Below are 18,854 nucleotides of genomic sequence, written 5' to 3'. Positions count from 1 at the left end.
GTTGGATGTAAAAGGTTAAAAATGTAATTTTATCCTATGTATTTAAAATTTACGAGAGGTGCTTCTAAACGTGAAATATTGGAATGGACTCACTTTTAATTGCTCGATCTAGTTTTATGTTACAATGCAATCCGATTACGGGCTTCTTCTAAATAATATTATTGCACGTCACCCCATTCATAGATAAATGAATTCGCATATAATTAATTCCTGTCTTAGGTTCTGGTATAAATCGTCTCGTATAATTCCTTATGTATAATCCATGTACATAAATTCTTGTAGATAATTATTGTATATATATATATAATTCATGTATACATGTCTTGTATAATAATTCTTGTATAATTCTTGTATATATTTCTTGTATAATAATTCTTGTGCAATTCTTGGTATAATAAGGCTGATTCTTCACTTCTTCGGTTCTTTCCTCATAGGCGATCGCGATCTGTATTCCCGTTAAAGGCTAGTTTCCTTGTATATTTGACTCGAAGGGTCATGAATACTATGGCGTTATGAACTTGGATGATGGATGAAAATGAAGAACGTAATACGATATTAGACTAAGATTTAATAATTTAACATATTACAAACTCTTTTGAAGTGAATTTAATTTTGAATAAAAACTGTGGTTGGGCGCTCATTGGACGCCTGTCCTCCGCGGCGGCAATACCTCACCCTTCCGTGGCCTGGTGACGTTGATGCTGGATTCTCGACACATATCTATATGCTAAGGCTAAATTCTTGTCATAATATTTTTATTTTTATCGTTTAATTTTGTTTAAATTGCGAATAATAAACTCAAAGAATATGACGTGTCTGTCGATCTAAAAACCGCTAAACAATTGCACTTGTAGGATATTAAAAATCTATTTCGGATATGTAAATTTGAATTCTGTTATAAATATATTATTTTTATTTAAAATATTAATAATAGCTAATTTTATTTCAAAACAACAAGCTAAAAAGAATGTTAAATGAATTTCATTATAATCAGTGCCAAATAAAAAGTAATAGACGATCAAACGAACTTCTTGAAGTGAAGTTCGATCACTATTACGTGAGTCGCTTCATTCGATGATATAATATTTAACCAGGTACTTTCCTTAACTTGTTTAAAAAAAAAAATTTTTTTTGACGTTGACACTCCCTACCAGGCATCAACCGCCATTTCCTATCCTCATTCCTTTTAGAGTGGGAAGCAAAAGTCAAGGGAGGGAGGGGGTTGATTATATCTTTGAATGAAGCGACTCACATAAAAGTGATCGAACTTCACTTCAAGAAGTTCGTTTGATCATCTATTATATTTCGTCGCTTCTTTCTCGATATAATATTTAACCAGGTAGAGTTTTAGAGTATTTAGTTTTGCTTTTAGTTGATTTTATGAAAATTAAAAACCAGAGGTTTAATCGATAACTATATAATATTTTTATTAAAAATATATATAGATATGATACATATAATGGTTTTTCTCCTGAGATCACAATCATAACAATTTTTAAATCATACAATCATATAATAATTTTATAAATAAATATTATTATTATTATTAATTTAGAATAGTATAATTTGCCGTTTTATGATGTTGTAAGCAAATGGTTCTTGCGCGCGTGTGTTCGTCTTCAGTAAGTATTAGTCTATTATAAAATCTAGTAAAGGATGTGAGATGTCAGAGTCCAACTCGCAGCCTTACAGCTCCATCGCATCTCAGCCGCGCGCGCGGCCGGCGTGGAGGCGTACCGCGTGCTATGCGCGCCGAAAACTGCTGTGTCCACACCCGCCGCGCCGCATCCAACACCTGCCGTACACATCGGCTCACGGTCTGACTCGTGGATACTCTGTGGGGAGCTCTGTGTGTCAGCAAGAGCGTTCCCTGACGTCCAGTTGTCTTATTTTGTGATACCAAAATATAATGTTTGAAAACTGCGACAAGGCAAATACTTATATCCTCTCTAAAATATGGAAAATTCAATGCGCAGACGTTTTGATTAAATTAGGTATTACAATTTTAATCGGAATATCTGATATTTGTGTTTTTTATTTTAATCAATGCCAGTTTGTACGCGGTGTGCATTACAAAGTGCAAGTAAAAAACACATTTTTTCGAAAGTTTTTCATGAGGAAGTTCTGTGTTGGAAAACCACGTTGAAACTAATTCGAGAACGACTTGGGGATTCCAAGTATTGGTATACTTTGGTGCACTCAGTTTCAATCTAAAGGGCGCACCCTTTAGTAATCTTTTTAATGCGGGCGGTCTAAGCCTGTTTCAGATTACAAAGAGATAAAGCAGACTGTTATTATTGCAAAATTGCCACCAGAGCTTTAAGGACACATTATATTGTCTAATTGTATTTTAAGAAAGAGAAGCTAATGTTAAAGTCATCGCCTCTTGTGGGACTCCGCGGGAGGCGAAGGGGGCGCTGATAAGGGCAGAAAGGGTAAGGCTGGTGTGCAGTCAATGAGACCGCCTGCAATAAGATTTAATAATGATTCGCTTGAGTTAATATATATCACGTCGGAAACCGACAGCCTTTGCGGCAGGAGGAACCATGGCTGGGAAGGCCAATATGGAAAACCAAGAGTACCATTTTCTTCGTCATGAATAATTTTGCGTAAGCATTTCAATAACAAAAAGAAAATGCGTAGCAAAAAATATTATAATTCCGATTAAGTGTAAAGGCATCAATGGCAAATGCATCTAGTTCCTGAAACCGAGAGACTAAAATAGCGGATTTGGCATTGGTGCGGGATGCAAAAAGATCAATCTCGGGTTGTCCGAAACGTCTGACAATGATCTGGAAAGCGCGAGAGGACAACTCCCGCTCGGTGTCGGGATTAGTCTCCCTAGATTCTATATCGGCGCGATTATCTTTTGTATTTACATAATATGCACATATGCATACAAAATTATTTTCCGGTTTTCGCACCATTGCCAAATTGGTTTACTTAAATCTTTAAGGTGGGTATTAGATCCCTCCCTTGCGATTTATGTAACTGATCGCCGTAGCGTACTCGCAACAGTATAACACAATCAGATTATACTAATATAATATAAGAATACTGCAATTCTTAATAATTGATATGGTGCTTCTTCTTCTCAACAGCCTTCCGTTGGCCTCCTGTGCTACTCGCGAGGTATCAATTTTGAGGCAATTTGATAGTCCTCCATTTTAAAATGAGTTTTTGCTACAAATTTGTTAAAGAACAATATGTTCAATATGAAACGACTACCGTTGCGTTTTGGGGCTAAAAAAGTACTAGAAATGTATTGATGTTTTCAAGGACAGCACTTTGTCATTGCTCCCAAGTCAATTAAGTTTTTAATTGTGATATGCATTTTTTTCTATTGTCGTCTGGCGATAAACTATTGCCGGGTTATTACAGACTGGTGTTGGCACCTGTTTACATAATGGTATTGCTGGCGAAGCTGCATATTCGTTTTGCAGGTGGCTGTCGCCTAAAACCATTAACGATCTTCTTTAGAATTGTATTAGATAGGTAATTGTTTTAACTAAGGCGTGTTTCGTTAACACTTATTAATTGCACGCATGTGGGATTTAAATTGAAATACCTCGCAGTTAATTTCTTATCGCAGTTAACTTATGGTTAACCCCAACTTAATTTTATTTTAAATATACTTTTCTTAGAATAATATAGTTATTAAAATCGGCTCGTAGTCGACTTCATTATCGCGGTTAACTCACGGTTAACCCCGACGTACATTTATGTAAAATTAACTTTACTTATTAGCGCGTACGTACTAATATTGTTCAAATTAAAATCGACTTGCAGTTGATTTCATTATCGTGGCTAACACGCAATTAACCCCGACGTAATTTTATTTAAAAAATATACTTTACTAATTAGCACGTAAATACTAATACTATTTGAATTAAAATCGACTCGCAGTCGATTTCGTTATCGTGGTCAACTTGCACTTAACCCCGACGTAATTTTATTTAAAAAATTCTATACTTATAACCACGCAGGAAGTGATGTTGTTCAAATTAAAATCGACTCGCAATCGATTTCATTTTATTTAAAAAAAATATTTGTTTATTAGCATGTAAGAACTAACATTGTTCAAATTAAAATCGACTCGCAGTCGATTTCATTGTAGTGGTTAACTCGCAGTTGACCCCGACGTAGTTTAATTTAAATAATATACGTTACTTATTAGCACGTAGATATTAATACTGTTCAAATCAAAATCAACTCTCAGTCGATTTCATTATCGTGTTTAACTCGCGGTTAACTCCATGGCAGTTTTACTATATATCATGTTAAATGCACATATCAATATATCTGTTCGGATTTTCATCCACCCATGTTCGATTTGGTTATGGGGCATAACTCGCAGTTAACCCGATGTTTTATTAAATGTAGGTTAGATTCACATTTGCGATATATGAAAGCGAACATTTATTATAATTGCGGAAGCAGCAAGTAGTGCTATATGATAAAAATGAATATTTTCATTTTTTATTTTCATTATTTATGAGCGTAAGAAAAATATGTTACCTTGATCAATGTCCGACTCGTCCGATGATATTATGATCCTATAACGTGGACGACGTTTTGCATCTGTATTTTCCAAGTATTTCAGTCTACTTTTATAATATTCGATTTTTTCTAAGTTTGTTCGCTTTGACATTTTAACGGAGCTGTGGAGGTATGCTTGTTTGTTGCCACACACGAAAAAGGAATGAGGATTGAAAATGGCGGTTGATGCCTGGTAGGGAGTGTCAACGTCAAAACATTTTTTTTTCTCTAAAAACCGTACGGTGTTGCCTAGTAAGTTAAGGAAACTACTTGGTCAAATATTATATCGAGAATGAAGCGACGAAATAGAATTCACTTTATACTTGAAAACGAACTTTGCCTATTGTTAAGGGTAAATAGTTAAAAACAAATTTATAATTAAAAAATAAAATGGTCATTTCAAGAAGTCAATTCATGAAGTGGTTAATTAAAGAAGTGGTCATTTCAAGAAATGGTCAATTTTAGAAGTGGTCCTTTTTAATTGTGGTCATTTCTCATTGTGGCCCTAAATCGCCGAAGAGATGTTATGTAGTAATTTTAACGACAATTTAGACGAACGATAATTTAATTCTTGTCGAAGGTATGGCTTCTAATGCTCAAATTATACACTACAACCGCGCGTGTGACATAAACTTAAAATACTTACCGGAATCGCATTTCGACAATGATCTTATTTGCTTTACACGTGGCTTACGGACACCTACATTAAAACTGACGCTGGCTCTAAAACCAACATCTTTCGGATATTGTTTTTTGCTTGGACGTTGTAGACATATTTTTGCCTTTTTCATAACGTTTTCCTTATTTACATATTTATTTAAGATTTTTTTTTTATCCGATATCGCCCTTTTAACTTCATTCATGATTTTTTTTAACTGCATTTGCCCTTGCTCTATTATTTTTTCTAAGAACATTGGTTTTTTGGTTTTGTAACATTCTTGTTCTACTTCATTTTGATGGCGGCAGAGAGATGAATTCGAAGACACTAGAATATCTTCATACATATAAGGTTTTAATTTTACATGAATTACACGAGGTTCAATCGGTAGAATCTCAAAACAAAACGGTGTTTCATATTTATATTCGTTGTTACTTCTTATTACGGTGTCGGAATACGAACGCAAACTAGTATTAGGCCGATTATACCATGTCTTGATAAATTTACTGGATTTCGAATTACTGTCAGTATTCTTTGTATATATCTCATGCAACGAAAATGCTTTTGCTTTAAATTTTTTATAATTGGTTATATCGATACTTGTACATGTGTTACACAATTTATTTTTAGGTATTACATATTCCAGATTAAAAACGTTATATTGTCGTTTATAAGGGCTAATGAAAGGATCTTTCACGAACATAGAAGATACACAAAATGGATTTTGTTCGTATTCTTGCGAACGTGAGAAATATTTATTACTCTTTAATTGATCCTCAATTTCATGTGACATTTCCTTGAAACATTTGTTTGGAGAATAGCCTTTCTCACGGTCTTTTACTTGCCTTTGACATTTCAATGGCATGATATAATATTCACCATCATAATTTATTTCTTTTCGACCTAGATTACTTTTTAAAAATCTTTTCCTCCTCGTGCGGGTGTTTGAACGGCATCCAATAACACCTATTTTTATTTTTATATTGAATTTATTTGTATTCGATCGATATTTAGTCCTATTGTTCACACCCATAAATGGTCTGTCGCGTATTCCCTTGCATTTAGAAAGTTCATTTTTTAGCTTTTGCAAGGATACGTGGTAGGATCTACTATACAGATACTTTTGCAACATTTTTTTTTTGTTTATTTTATACGAAAATCTCTTTGTTACTTGTTCTTCGGCCATACATTTGTTCACAAACCTTTTATCTTTTCTTTCGCCTATTACAGTCAGTGTATTATTAGTCGCTGTTTCCGGAACATAATTACGCAATATATTATTAATGGGTATAATATGCTGCACTGTATTGTTCTGGTCTTTATCAAAACTCTGTGAACATTTCACACAAATTTTATTTTCACCTTCTCTTTTCTTGTAATGATTGTTCGTAAAAGAAAATCGTTTTGTCATACAGACGATTTTGGAATTCATAATTTTAACATTAACTGCGGTTCCAGTTCGTGCGGTTCCGGTAAATTCCAGTTTATCGACTTCACATTTGTTGTCGTCACTTGCTAACTCTTCTGAAATATTAGCTAATATATTGTTAAAACGATAGTGATATTTTCCATGTTTCCTATAATAACTATTTTCTTTTCGTAATGACGTATGTTTACGTTTACGTGATTCTTTCAATAAGCGACGACTTTTACATTGGTTGATTTTTATTTTCATGATTTTTGTCATTTCGATCATAAAAGTTTAAAACCAAAAATAAACAATACCTTAACGCAAAATTAAAAACTAAATAAAAACACATTAATTTGTCACCAAATAACGGATACTCATCTCCTGTGTACGATCTGCAAAGGAATTGATAAGAATATAATCAGTGGATTACAGCGGATATTTGTTACGTATTCAAAAGCATATAACATACTGACAAATGAAACGTCTTATTATCTAATAGGTATGTTAATTTATTAATAGTTACTTCAATACTTATTTATTAATACAACTTAATCAAGAAACGCACTGTAATGGCGAACTATACGAAGTTTTTTCTATAAAATTTAGCGATTGAAGAACATATTGGACTGATTGATTTCTGTAGGAGAATCAGAGACAATAGTAGGAAATTAGAAGTACACCAGTTGCTTGCAGGTTAGTTTCAACGGTGACTACGGTGCAAATGGTGGCGACAACAGCTCCAGCAACTTGCTGTATTGATATTCAGCATATCTAGTCTGACTTTCAGGATAGATGGGAGCTTTTTAAAACTAAAAATAAAAGTAGAATGTAACTAGACGGAGTATGATGCCCGTTGTTTGCTGGATGTAATACATCCAACACTTATTCTAAAGCTTTATCTAACCCGAAGGCATGCGCCACAGGAACTTTCCGTCTAAGCTACCTGCAAGTACATTGAGATGTAAGTACCTTGAATTATTAGAACTAACTCTACACTCTCACATGTGTGGGGCGGGAACAACGACATCTATGTACTAGCGCGGGGACGATTCGACGAACCTACCTGACCTTGTGTCAAGTACTCAAACATTCTAAAACTTACTTATTCAAAAGTCCACTTCTTATCTGTCTGGAAAGATATTAATTGTAGATGAAACACGATTACCTATTCATATTTGCAAATTTTTCGCCCCAACGCACAGAAACGCAAAGATTTAGTAATGTATCCAACATCACTAAGGCAATTTTGGACGAAAATTTATATCCTGCTTGTCACCTCATATCTGAAAATTGTTTTGTTTTTTTAAAAGTTTTCACCCTTTTATTTGTGTAGGCAAAGGTTCTAACATACAGCCTTTCATATATTAGTATCTTTTTCTTGTTGTGATGGAAAAGGGCACCGCCGATAAGAGGAAGAAAATTCGATTTCAATCATTCATGTCACTGCCATTGAAATAGATTTAGCGTATGAGTACCTAAATACCTAAAACTAGCACAAAAAATGCACGTATGGTTTATCTTTGCTTTTTCCTTGGCGGAAAAAAATAAAAAGAATAACTACTTAATTAACGGAAACAATGAGCTTTGAAATGCTGTTGCAATAATAATATGTTTCTCCTATATTTGTATGTATTAATTGTTTATTTATATCCCATAGTTCCTCCCTGAACCCTTTTTTTTCACTATTTTTTAGAAGTTGTTTTAAGCTTTCCCATTTAAAAAACTAGTGGCTGAAACGCTAACCGCGAAAAGCCAAGAAAAAAAGATCATTGAGCACTAATTGTCGTATTCCAGAACTCTACTTAATGCTCAAGTCTGGACTTGAGTATATTTCAAGCACTGGAAATACGACCCTAATGGCTGGGACTTGAGTATGATTTCGAGTGCTTTAAACCAAACTCAAGTCAGGATCTGAGTATGATTTCAAGCACTGGAAATACGACCCTAATGGCCAGGGACTTGAGTATGATTTCGAGTGCTTTAAACCATACTCAAATCCTGACTTGAGCATTGATTGAACTCTACTAGTTCCAGAATACGACCCCTAGACTATCATTCCATCCTATACATTGACTTACAATTATAATCCTATAAGATTAAGCCTTAGGGGATGGAAAAAAGTTTCCATAGTCTAAGGTCAAGTGTTTAATACCTATAGGATGGAAAAAAATAAAGTAGTAGTCCATAGTCTAAGGTTTAATCTTAAGGTTTATTCTTTTATTTTTTTCCATCCTCTAAGGGTTTAATATATCAAGCGGATTCTATCACGTATCTATGAATATCTATGAATATGACCGATCTTCATGGGTCAATTTATACATCGCACCTTTAGAATGAAAGTGTAATTTAAAAAAAAATGGTAGGGGAGAACATTTTCATAACATTTTTTACATATTATCTGATTGTAAAGTCATTATTATTTGTTTGTTTTATTTGCTGCAGTAGTTACACGTATTACTTGGCTATAATCATTCATATTATGCACGATCAAACAGTTAAGAATACTGTCCGAATACCGTTTTTGGGAATGAAAAACTTTCAAAGCTGAGGCACCGCCGCCTGAGGCACCTTTGAATTTTTCAATAACGCACACACTCAACATGAAAATTGAAATGAAAGGTGCTTATTTATTGAAAATATTTTTCATTAAATCTGTTATTATTATTATTATACTCTATATAGTTCAATTACCACTGACTGACTGACTGACTGAACCAGTGATTTAGATGATTGTTCTCCCAGAAGGAGTCGCGGTGGGTAAAAATGATGTACTGGAGTCGTGATCGGATGGCTCCGGTGAGTACCAGAAAAATTCCGAAACCTTCGAAAAACGGAGTGCATCAGGTGGGACTCCAGCTGCGCGGCCAATGTATAATACCTACCGGAAGGGTCGTTGAATTAAAATTGACAGACATCTTGGTCAGTTTCCACCGGAAGTGAAAACAATTCGAAATTTGAATAAACAAGATGGCCGCCGTATATATTTCAGAGCCTTATAGCTCGGCGAGTATTGGAGATAAGCGGGGGGTGTTCGACTAAATGTCATAGAGGGCGGTGGGGGTCAACTGCCGGTGACAAAAATTTTTCAAGATAGCCGACTCAAAATGGGGGCCCAAAAAAAAGTGGTCCGATACGGCTCAAATTTGGCATGCGCCCGTGTATGGGGGCTCGCAATAGGAATATGTGGTTAAAACTTCGATTCCGCCATTTTCCAAGATGGCCGCCATACATGTGAATTTTCTGCCCTTTGGCGTCATTTTTCTCCCAGAAGGAGGGCGGGAGGGTAAAAATAATGTAGATGAATTATGGTCAGACGGGCTTATTGAATATCAGAAAGCAACGAAATCTTCGAAACGTGGTCCACATCAGGTAGGACCCCAGCTGCCCGGCCAAAGTATGCGTCATGGCTCAAAGTGTGCAAACAAATGTTTATCCACATTCTAGGCAGTTTCTACCGGGAGTGAAAAAAATTCAAAATTCGTAAAACAAAATGACCGCCATACAAATTTCGGGGACCTGCACCTCGGAAACTATTGGAGATAGGTAGATCATGCTCAGACTAATATCATAGAGGGCGACAGGATCCAACTGATCTAACTATTTTTTCAAAATGGCCGATTCAAGATGGCGGCCCGAGAAAAAGGTGCACCGATCCGGTTGAAATTTTATACGCTTTCATGTTTGGGTGCTCGTAATAAAAATATGTGGTCAAATTTTTGATTTCGCCATTTTCCAACATGGCCGCCATACATTTTCTACCGTCAACTGTGCTTTGAGGCCCACATTTCGGCGAGTGTTGGAGATAGATTAGAGGCGCTCAAACAAATGTCGTACAGAATAATACGAGCCAACTGCAGGTAAAATAAAACTTTCAAGATGGTGGACTCAAAATGGCGGCCCGAAATAAAAGTGCTATGATCCGACTGAAATTTGACAACCGATCGTGTTTGGAGGTTTATAGTATGTATCTGCGAGCGAAATTTTGATTCCGCCATTTTCCAAGATGGCCGCCATACAAGTTAATTTTTGGTTTTTTGACCAGCATTTTTCTCCCAGAAAAAGAGCGGGAAGAAGAGCGGGTATATAAGAGTAATGTATGCGAATAATGGTTGGGTGGATTTGGTGAGTATTACAAAGTACCAAACACTATCGAAAAATGCTCCGCATCAGGTAGGACCCCAGCTACCCGGCCACATATATACGACTTGTGTACGTCTTGGCACCGAGGTCTCTAAACAAACGTTGATCCACACCCTGGGCAATTTTTACAAGCGGTGAAAAATATTCGAAATTCAAAAAACAAAATGGCCGCCACTCCCACTCAGTCAAACAAAGAGAATTCTCTACTGAAATATGAAGTTGAACTCCCAATTTGTCACCAGACACAAAGAAAGCCCTCGCGGGCCGCTTTAGCGGTCCGGCGCAACGCGCGCCATCTAGTTATGATGATAGATGTATAAAGCTACAAATTCTTACTCACTCATAGAAATAGAACGCGTACTTCACGAAATGGTGGAAAAAGAAATTTATACCGTTGTATGTGGATAGATTCCAAAGCAAAGAATCAAATATGAGAAGACCTAAATGTGGAAAATACAACGGCCTGCAAAAACAATAATATATGAAGGGAATATTTGTGCACTTTTATGAGGTACACCCTGGTCAATTTCCGCCAGAAGTAAAAGATTCGAAATTCGAAATTCAAATAAATAAAATGGCCGCCATACAAATTTCAAAGCCTCGTATCACAGAAACTATTAGAGGTAGGTAGGAGGTGCTCGAAGAAATGTCATAGACATTAATATTGGTCAACTGCCTGGATTAAAAAAAACAAGATGGCGAATTCAAAATGGCGGGCGAAGAAAAACTTGCTTCGATCCGGCTGAAAATTGGTATGCGGGGATTTTTAGGAGTCCTTAACCATAATTTGGGGTCAAAAGTTTCTTTTCGCCATTTTTTAATATGGCTGACATATAAGCGTTATTTTCGTCAAAAGTGGCTGGACTTGCTCTGATTCGGCTGAAAATTGGCATGCGGAAGGAAGCCTCTAGAAACTGGATAATAATTTGTGGTCAAAATTCGTTTTTCACCTGTTTCAAATATGGCCGCCACAGAAGCGTTCGTTGGCGGCAGAAAAAAAAATGCTCTAATCCCTTTGAAAATTCGCATGTGTGGGTCTCTAGGAATGCTTGATAATAATTTGTAATCAAAAATGGTTTTACGCCATTTTTGAATATGGCCGCCATTCAACAACTAATAAAAATTAGCTCTAATTCAACTGAAAATCGATATATGGGGATCTTTATAGGTGTTTGATAATAATTTGCGGTCGAAATTTATTTTTCGCCTTATTTTCAATATGGCTGCCATACAAACTTTTTTAGCGCCAGATAAAAATTAGCTCTAATTCGATTAAAAGTGGAGATGTCGGGGTCTCTATGAGTGTTTAATAATAATTAGCGGTCAAAATTCATTTTCCGCCATTTTTCAATGTGGCTGCCGTACAAACTTTTTTGGCGGTAAGCCATAAATGCCGAGGCCGGAGGCCGAGGTCCGCGGAGGGCGAAGCCCGAAGCTCCGCACGCCATCAAATGGAGATAACATACGGAGACGTAATAGATTACGAGTACAAGATCTCACAATTGTAAAAATGTAAAGCATACTTCCCGATGTTGTGGCAATGAGATACTTATTATAGCGTTGTTGTATCTCAACCGTCTCTATGTTAGATTTCATTTTCTTGAAAGCTATGCCAAAGAGAAGTATTTAGGGGGTAAAAATGCCAAACTACTGCCGAATTTCCTGTACTATTACCTACATAGTACATAGTACTATGAATACCAAATCAACGATAACCCAGAATATTCAGACCAAAACCAACTTGGAAAAGTTCGTTTCTTAAATTGGCATAAATCGGGAATCGACCTCCTCATCAAGCGTCCATAGTACTAACTGCTGTGCCACCGAAGAGCATGAGCACAGCCCGTAAACTGAAACCGACCACGCGCCGCAGGCCGAGCCCGACCCCACCGCAGGGTATAGGGCTCGTTAAATATATATGTATAGCTCTTCAATCTGTTTAGTTAAATCTATAATCACAGGACTATTACAAAAAAAGTTTGGACGGAACCTACACTAAATAAATTCAAGTTTAAATTATTAAATGCAATATAAAAAACAAATAAAAACTTAAAATCTTTTTAAATAACTAATTATAATATCTCGGGAATAGTATAAAACATAAACAAACAAATAAACAAAACCTATTTTTATAACAATAAATAATAAATTTGAACACGTTTCAACAGAACAGAACAAAGCAAAAATCTGCCCCATTGGGTACTCTACAGAAAAACAAATATTTTTCATGCGTAAAACACTCAATGATTGCAAGCTGTAGGTTTAATATTTTAGAAATAAATAATCCATACAACAACCAAACTCTCACCTCAATCTCACCTTTATCTATATTCTTCTAGCATTATCCTTACAACTATTTAGTAGCAGTAGAGGTCCATAATAATAAGCTTAAAAATAAGCTTCTGGCCTAACGCTTTTAAAATATTTTTTCCATTTACTTTTATAGATTTCATTTAATAATAATAAAAAATAAAACAAATAATAATTAAATATGTAAATTGAGACAAATACATTAATTACAAATTCACTTCTGTCACAGTTTTGGTAATCATTTCGTAATTGTCTTTTATTCTATAATAATAAAACTAATTTCTTTAATATCCACATTTTTCATCGTTTAACTTTAAGTTATAAATCGTCAAGTAACTCATTGTCGACGTAAATGGTTTTTGTAGTATCTATCATAGTCTTTGCTTTCGTTTTTTCTTTCACGTCTGGCGATACTTCCTACACTTGTAAAATTGGATATGATGGTTAACAACTGTTTCCCTATAACACTTTCTTGGGCTAAACTTACGTTCTTAAATGAGTTCATAGCAGTAAATCTTCGAGTGTAGTTATAATTTTTATACAAATGAAATTTAAAATCTTTTTTTTCTCTTGTAGAATTTTTCGCTAAGGATTCGTTTTTGTTCCATTGCATATCTGCTAACTTTTCATTGTTATGATACTTGATACATGATACTTGTTCCGTTACATTTTTTCCTTAATTATAGTCAAATTAGGTTCTTGAGTCTCGTAATAGTTTAGGTAGGAATTAAGTTTAAAAAGATTACAGTCATTTTTTGAATTAACAACAATATTATTCCCATGTGTTGGCGTAGTAAACGTACTAGTTCCATTAAAGTATGGTAAAAAATAAGGTATAGTAGAATTACTTTCATTAAAATATATTTCACTTTCATCAAATAGTGTATTTGGATACTCTACCACGCCATTTGTTGGCCTATTCGTTGAAGTCACATTAGCACTAGAGTTATCCGTATTTGGAATAGTAATGTTGACTATAACAGGTCTTCGATTGCTGAACCTTTGGATTATAGTGTTCATTTAATCACTAAGTGTAAACAAATTACACTACGTTTATTCTACACCATACGCGATGTTGTATAATACACCAAAATCAATTGTACACAAATAGAACTCACGGTCATTTCCACGGGAGTAAAATTGGGCTAACAAAGAAAGCTTTTAATATGATTTTGTTTCGTAGTTATTATTTTACATTTTTTGTACAATAAAGATTACACTTATGGTATGGTTCTGCTAAATACCTACTGGCCACCTTGGGTTCAATTGAAAAGCGTGTGAAAAGGCATTACAGGTGACTCGGAATTAGTAGAGGTGAAGCTGCAAAGCTTTGATCATCGGCTTAAAGTTGCCTGCTCATCGGTATTCACAGCATATAATCACGGAAAGTGTGAGAGGGAATTGCAAGATTTAATTGTTGAAAAAACTCTTTCTTGAGAATTGGTTTCGTAGGTTTCTTAACGACTGCATTCCAATCGCCGCCGCACTCCGTAAGTTCTGCATTCCCTTTTCCATCATCGGGGGACTAGACATAGGCTAGGGGTTCCACCCCTATTATTTATGACCTAAATATAATATTAGTATTCATATATTAATTTCAACGTGTGGTGAATTTATTTGAAACACTTCCATTGAAAGATATTTTTAGTTGCATCCCCCTTTGAAATTCTAAAATTTCTATACAAAAGTTACATATAATAAACTACTACTCAGCAATAAAGCCGCCTATTGGACATTAGCTTATCCTGTAATATTTTCGTTTCTATTCTGTGTTACCAATGTATTTTTTAATGTGCAATAAAGAATATTTCATTCATTATTATAATGCTTGAACAGCCGTTATCTACTACCCCACTAAACAACACACATAATAATACAAATAATAATATATTTTATTTTTTGGGTAGTAATTTGAATATCAAATAAAAATTACAATTGTTCATATCATGAATTAATATAGTGTTGCATCTCTTAGATTAGGTCTTAAATATTGCAAGTACAATACTGACACGTCATTTTAAGATACCAAATAGTACACAACAGTAATTGTCACTTCACTTTGAGAATATCTTTTCTTCAGAGGCTTAGATGGCTTCAGTTTTATGCGTGCACGACTTTCTGTAGTATCTGGTTCAATTGAAATGTCACTGTAGATTTCATCTGTTAAATTATCATTTCCTTGTTTTTTTATTAGTTTGTCTATTATTGTTGACGGTGGTGAAAGACCCACCAAGGTCAACAATATATTTTCATTATCAAGGCTTTCCTTGCTTATGTCCTTTACTAAATTTGATGAATCTGTCAACTGTGGCGTGGTCGAAGAGTTAGCATTTACAACCTCAGAGTTTTGCTCTTCTGTTGTCTGCTCAATAGTAGACACAGAGTTATCCTTCAGATATTCTCCCATGTGAAATTTGCGCGCGTATACAGTAGTCTCTTTGTCACCACTACCATCATCGTCATCGACATCGTAAAACTTAGTATCATTCTTAGAATCTGTAGACACTTTGGCATAACCTAACTTGTAGAATATTTTGTCTAGTACGCCTGTGGTTCTGAATATGAAAAACAATAACGCTATAGCCGCTGAAGACATGAGGCAATCGCAAATTCCTACTCCATTTCTAGTCGGACAGCTGCCATATCCGCTGCACATAAAACATTTAATCCTAGCAGTTACCAGTATTACTATACAAATAGGTATAAGCGATATTAGTTGGAGTATAAACGATATCATGTTATACACAGTTTGAAGAATCATTTTGATCAGATTTTCTAACATTAGGACGACGGTCATAGTGAGCCTCATTACAGTTTGGATCACGCATATTAATGTCGAAGCGATGTTGTGTACTGTTCGACACATCTTGGTAGTTTTGCTAAAAGAAAATTATAATTCACCTTAGAATATACGGAAGAGGACATATCTCAAACATTACCCACTGAAAAATAGGTGAAATTTCGTTAGATTCACAAATCTTTTGTTCATGGTTATAATATAAATTACAAGATCGACTGATGTATAGTGTAAGGATACTTGGGCAATATTTCCTTTGCAGTGTTTCGTAAATGAAACGGCGACCAACAGGTTAATAATAGTACACAACGAGAGTAAAATGGAATTAAATGGATTTACCTGTGCTGTTTCAAAATAAAAAGCTAGCCAACTAACAACAATTTAGCCACTTGCGCACAATTTATATGTATATTTGTGTTCAGAACTTTTATACCTCTGAAAACAATTTCTTACAACTGGAATTTTCTTCATTTATTTAAATATTGGTAATTCCGTCCTCACATTGTAGTATTCAAATTTAGTCCAAACCGTTCATCAGCACCATTTCCTGAAATAAGTAGTACATGTCACAGTATGAAATGTACTTTCTAGAATTTCAAAGTAAAATAACAACCACTGGCCACCTGGGTTTGCAGCTTTGCTGCAGTCGATTTTGTCAACCTTGATAAAAGCTGGAGAATAAAATGGAGAATGTCATTGTTAATTCGTAATCATGTCTTATAACATTAAACCGAAGGAATCGTTATACATACAAATCCCAAACAAAAGACATTGGTTTCAATATTCGCAATTTATGGAATAAAATTGTGTGCTAAATAAATTATCCTTGCCATGGCTCTTATCATGGGGCCGTAAATAGTATTAGTACCAAACATAATAAGCATTTATGAAATACCAGACTAGAACATAATGTTAGCAAAAGAATCAGGGTATATTCAGGCAAGATTAAAAGATTAAAGTGTGGGCAGTTTCATATGCTATATAAGAGTTTATCCGAACATCCAGATGCGTAAGGTACTACTACTACCGCAAATGTTTCTCTCGCCTTCCTTCCACTCGCACAAACAAGTCCGGTTGTATTTAATTATGTAATTACGCGCGTGAGTCAGCAGCAACTCACTTTGCGTCTTCGTGTGGCACAGACTGGATATGAAACTGTCGAAGTGTCGCGACGCCTCATGTTTTTCGAATATAGCATATTCATCTCTCTTTTCCCATTATTAAGGCACAAACTTGTGTGTTTTGCATATATGTAATCGAGTCGAAGCTTGGTAGCATTCGAGCAGTTTCTGAACCACACTCTGATCCCGGCGCACTAATGCGAGTGTCGTCGCGCGTCGCCAGGCGGTGTAGCTGAAAAACAGGACGCGACGCGACGCGATGCTTCGACTCTGCGCCAGGGTGAGTTAAGCCTTAGGCTCAATTTATATTGCAGCGGAAAGGAATAAAAACGAATATTTGTAACGATATTGTACAGTCTATTGTGTAACGTACGAACTAGATACGAGCCAAAGTGTTCCGCGGAATGCGTGGGCACACTCGAGCATGCGTAACATGGGAAAATTAAAATCCGTTAGCCACTGGTACCGCACTTACAACGAGAAATCCGAGGGTAATAAATAAGTCCTTGATTCTAATAACACCTACCTAGAATCCTGAAAACTGTCACAAATAGCGAAACATTATAAACACAACTTAAAATTGTATAGATGGATTCCTTTCGAAGAAAGAAGGATGGCGACATCCCGTAATTTTGTGACCCAGTGTTTTTGATGACGTGCATTAAATACATTTGTCAATACTTGTGATTCATTATCATAGCATCAAAAAACCTAATTGAGTACAGCCTGTAGAAGCTGGGGTTATAAAGTTGATATAGGTTATGTTTATAATATTGTCCTGTATTGTCGCTTCATATGCTTGTTCGTAGTAGCAGAAAACAACAAGTTTTCAGTTTGTTCCCAAAAATAGTAAGAACTTGCTGAATATTTCCAAATCTACCACATTTGCCACATTTAATAAGCGTTAACATGTGCTGCCGCAATGAAAATGAATAAAAATTAAATCTGCCCAAATTATACAAATTTGCTACAAATGGTCACACTTTATCTCAATGTGACGTTGACCAATGTCAATCGCCAATGGCAAGTTTATTTTTTTTCCATCCTCTAAGATGGCAAGCGTAGAGGGCTCTTAGACTATGGAAACCAAAGGACATGTTACGTTGACTTATTTAAAACAGACGTTATATTTTATTTTCCATCCTCTAAGAGAGGGCTCTACGACGGCAAGGGTCCTCTTGTCAAAACGTTCCATTGCTAATTTTCTTAAATCTCATTTAAAAATTGTCTAAACTTTTTGTCACATTTTTTTACTTTATATCATTATTGTTTAATTTATTAGCTTGAATGTTTTATGTGTGAACTCTAAAATAACCAATACTTTAGGTAGGTAAACACTTTACTTACAAGAATTTTTTTTCCATCCTCTAAGACAAGAACGTTCCATAATCTATGATCGAACTGAATCAATTGCGTTGTGTTTTTGCATTTATTCTAAAATATATTATTTTCAATTTCTTTATTCCCGAATTCCAAAAAATATATTGATAACTAGGAATAAACTAAAACTAAAAATTATATTAGCAAAGTCCATGAACGGCGCTTTGTTGGTTTTATAATTCAATAAATTGGGTCAGCTTTCGCCATCCTTCTTTGGAGTTTTATTTGACGTCGTTGTACTTCGACACCATTTTGTTTATTTATATTTTTTAAGTTATACTACTTACTTTGTTTTGTATTCATTTTTGTAAAGACAGAAGTATTTTATCCCAGGAAATCTCGACAAAAATAAAAACAACTCAAGTTGCCGTGATGAAGAAAAGCAATGTATATTTTCTTAAGTCGTTGTGACAAGGAACACTTCAAAAAGCTTAAATCAAAATTCGAAATATCGAGTTCTTAGGTTTTCGCGATTGTTATACATAGGAAATGAAACTG

This window comes from Hyposmocoma kahamanoa, unplaced genomic scaffold (assembly GCF_003589595.1).
Source record: "Hyposmocoma kahamanoa isolate Upper Pololo Valley unplaced genomic scaffold, ASM358959v1 92, whole genome shotgun sequence".
Classification (NCBI taxonomy): domain Eukaryota; kingdom Metazoa; phylum Arthropoda; class Insecta; order Lepidoptera; family Cosmopterigidae; genus Hyposmocoma; species Hyposmocoma kahamanoa.
This window is presented reverse-complemented; position numbering follows the sequence as displayed.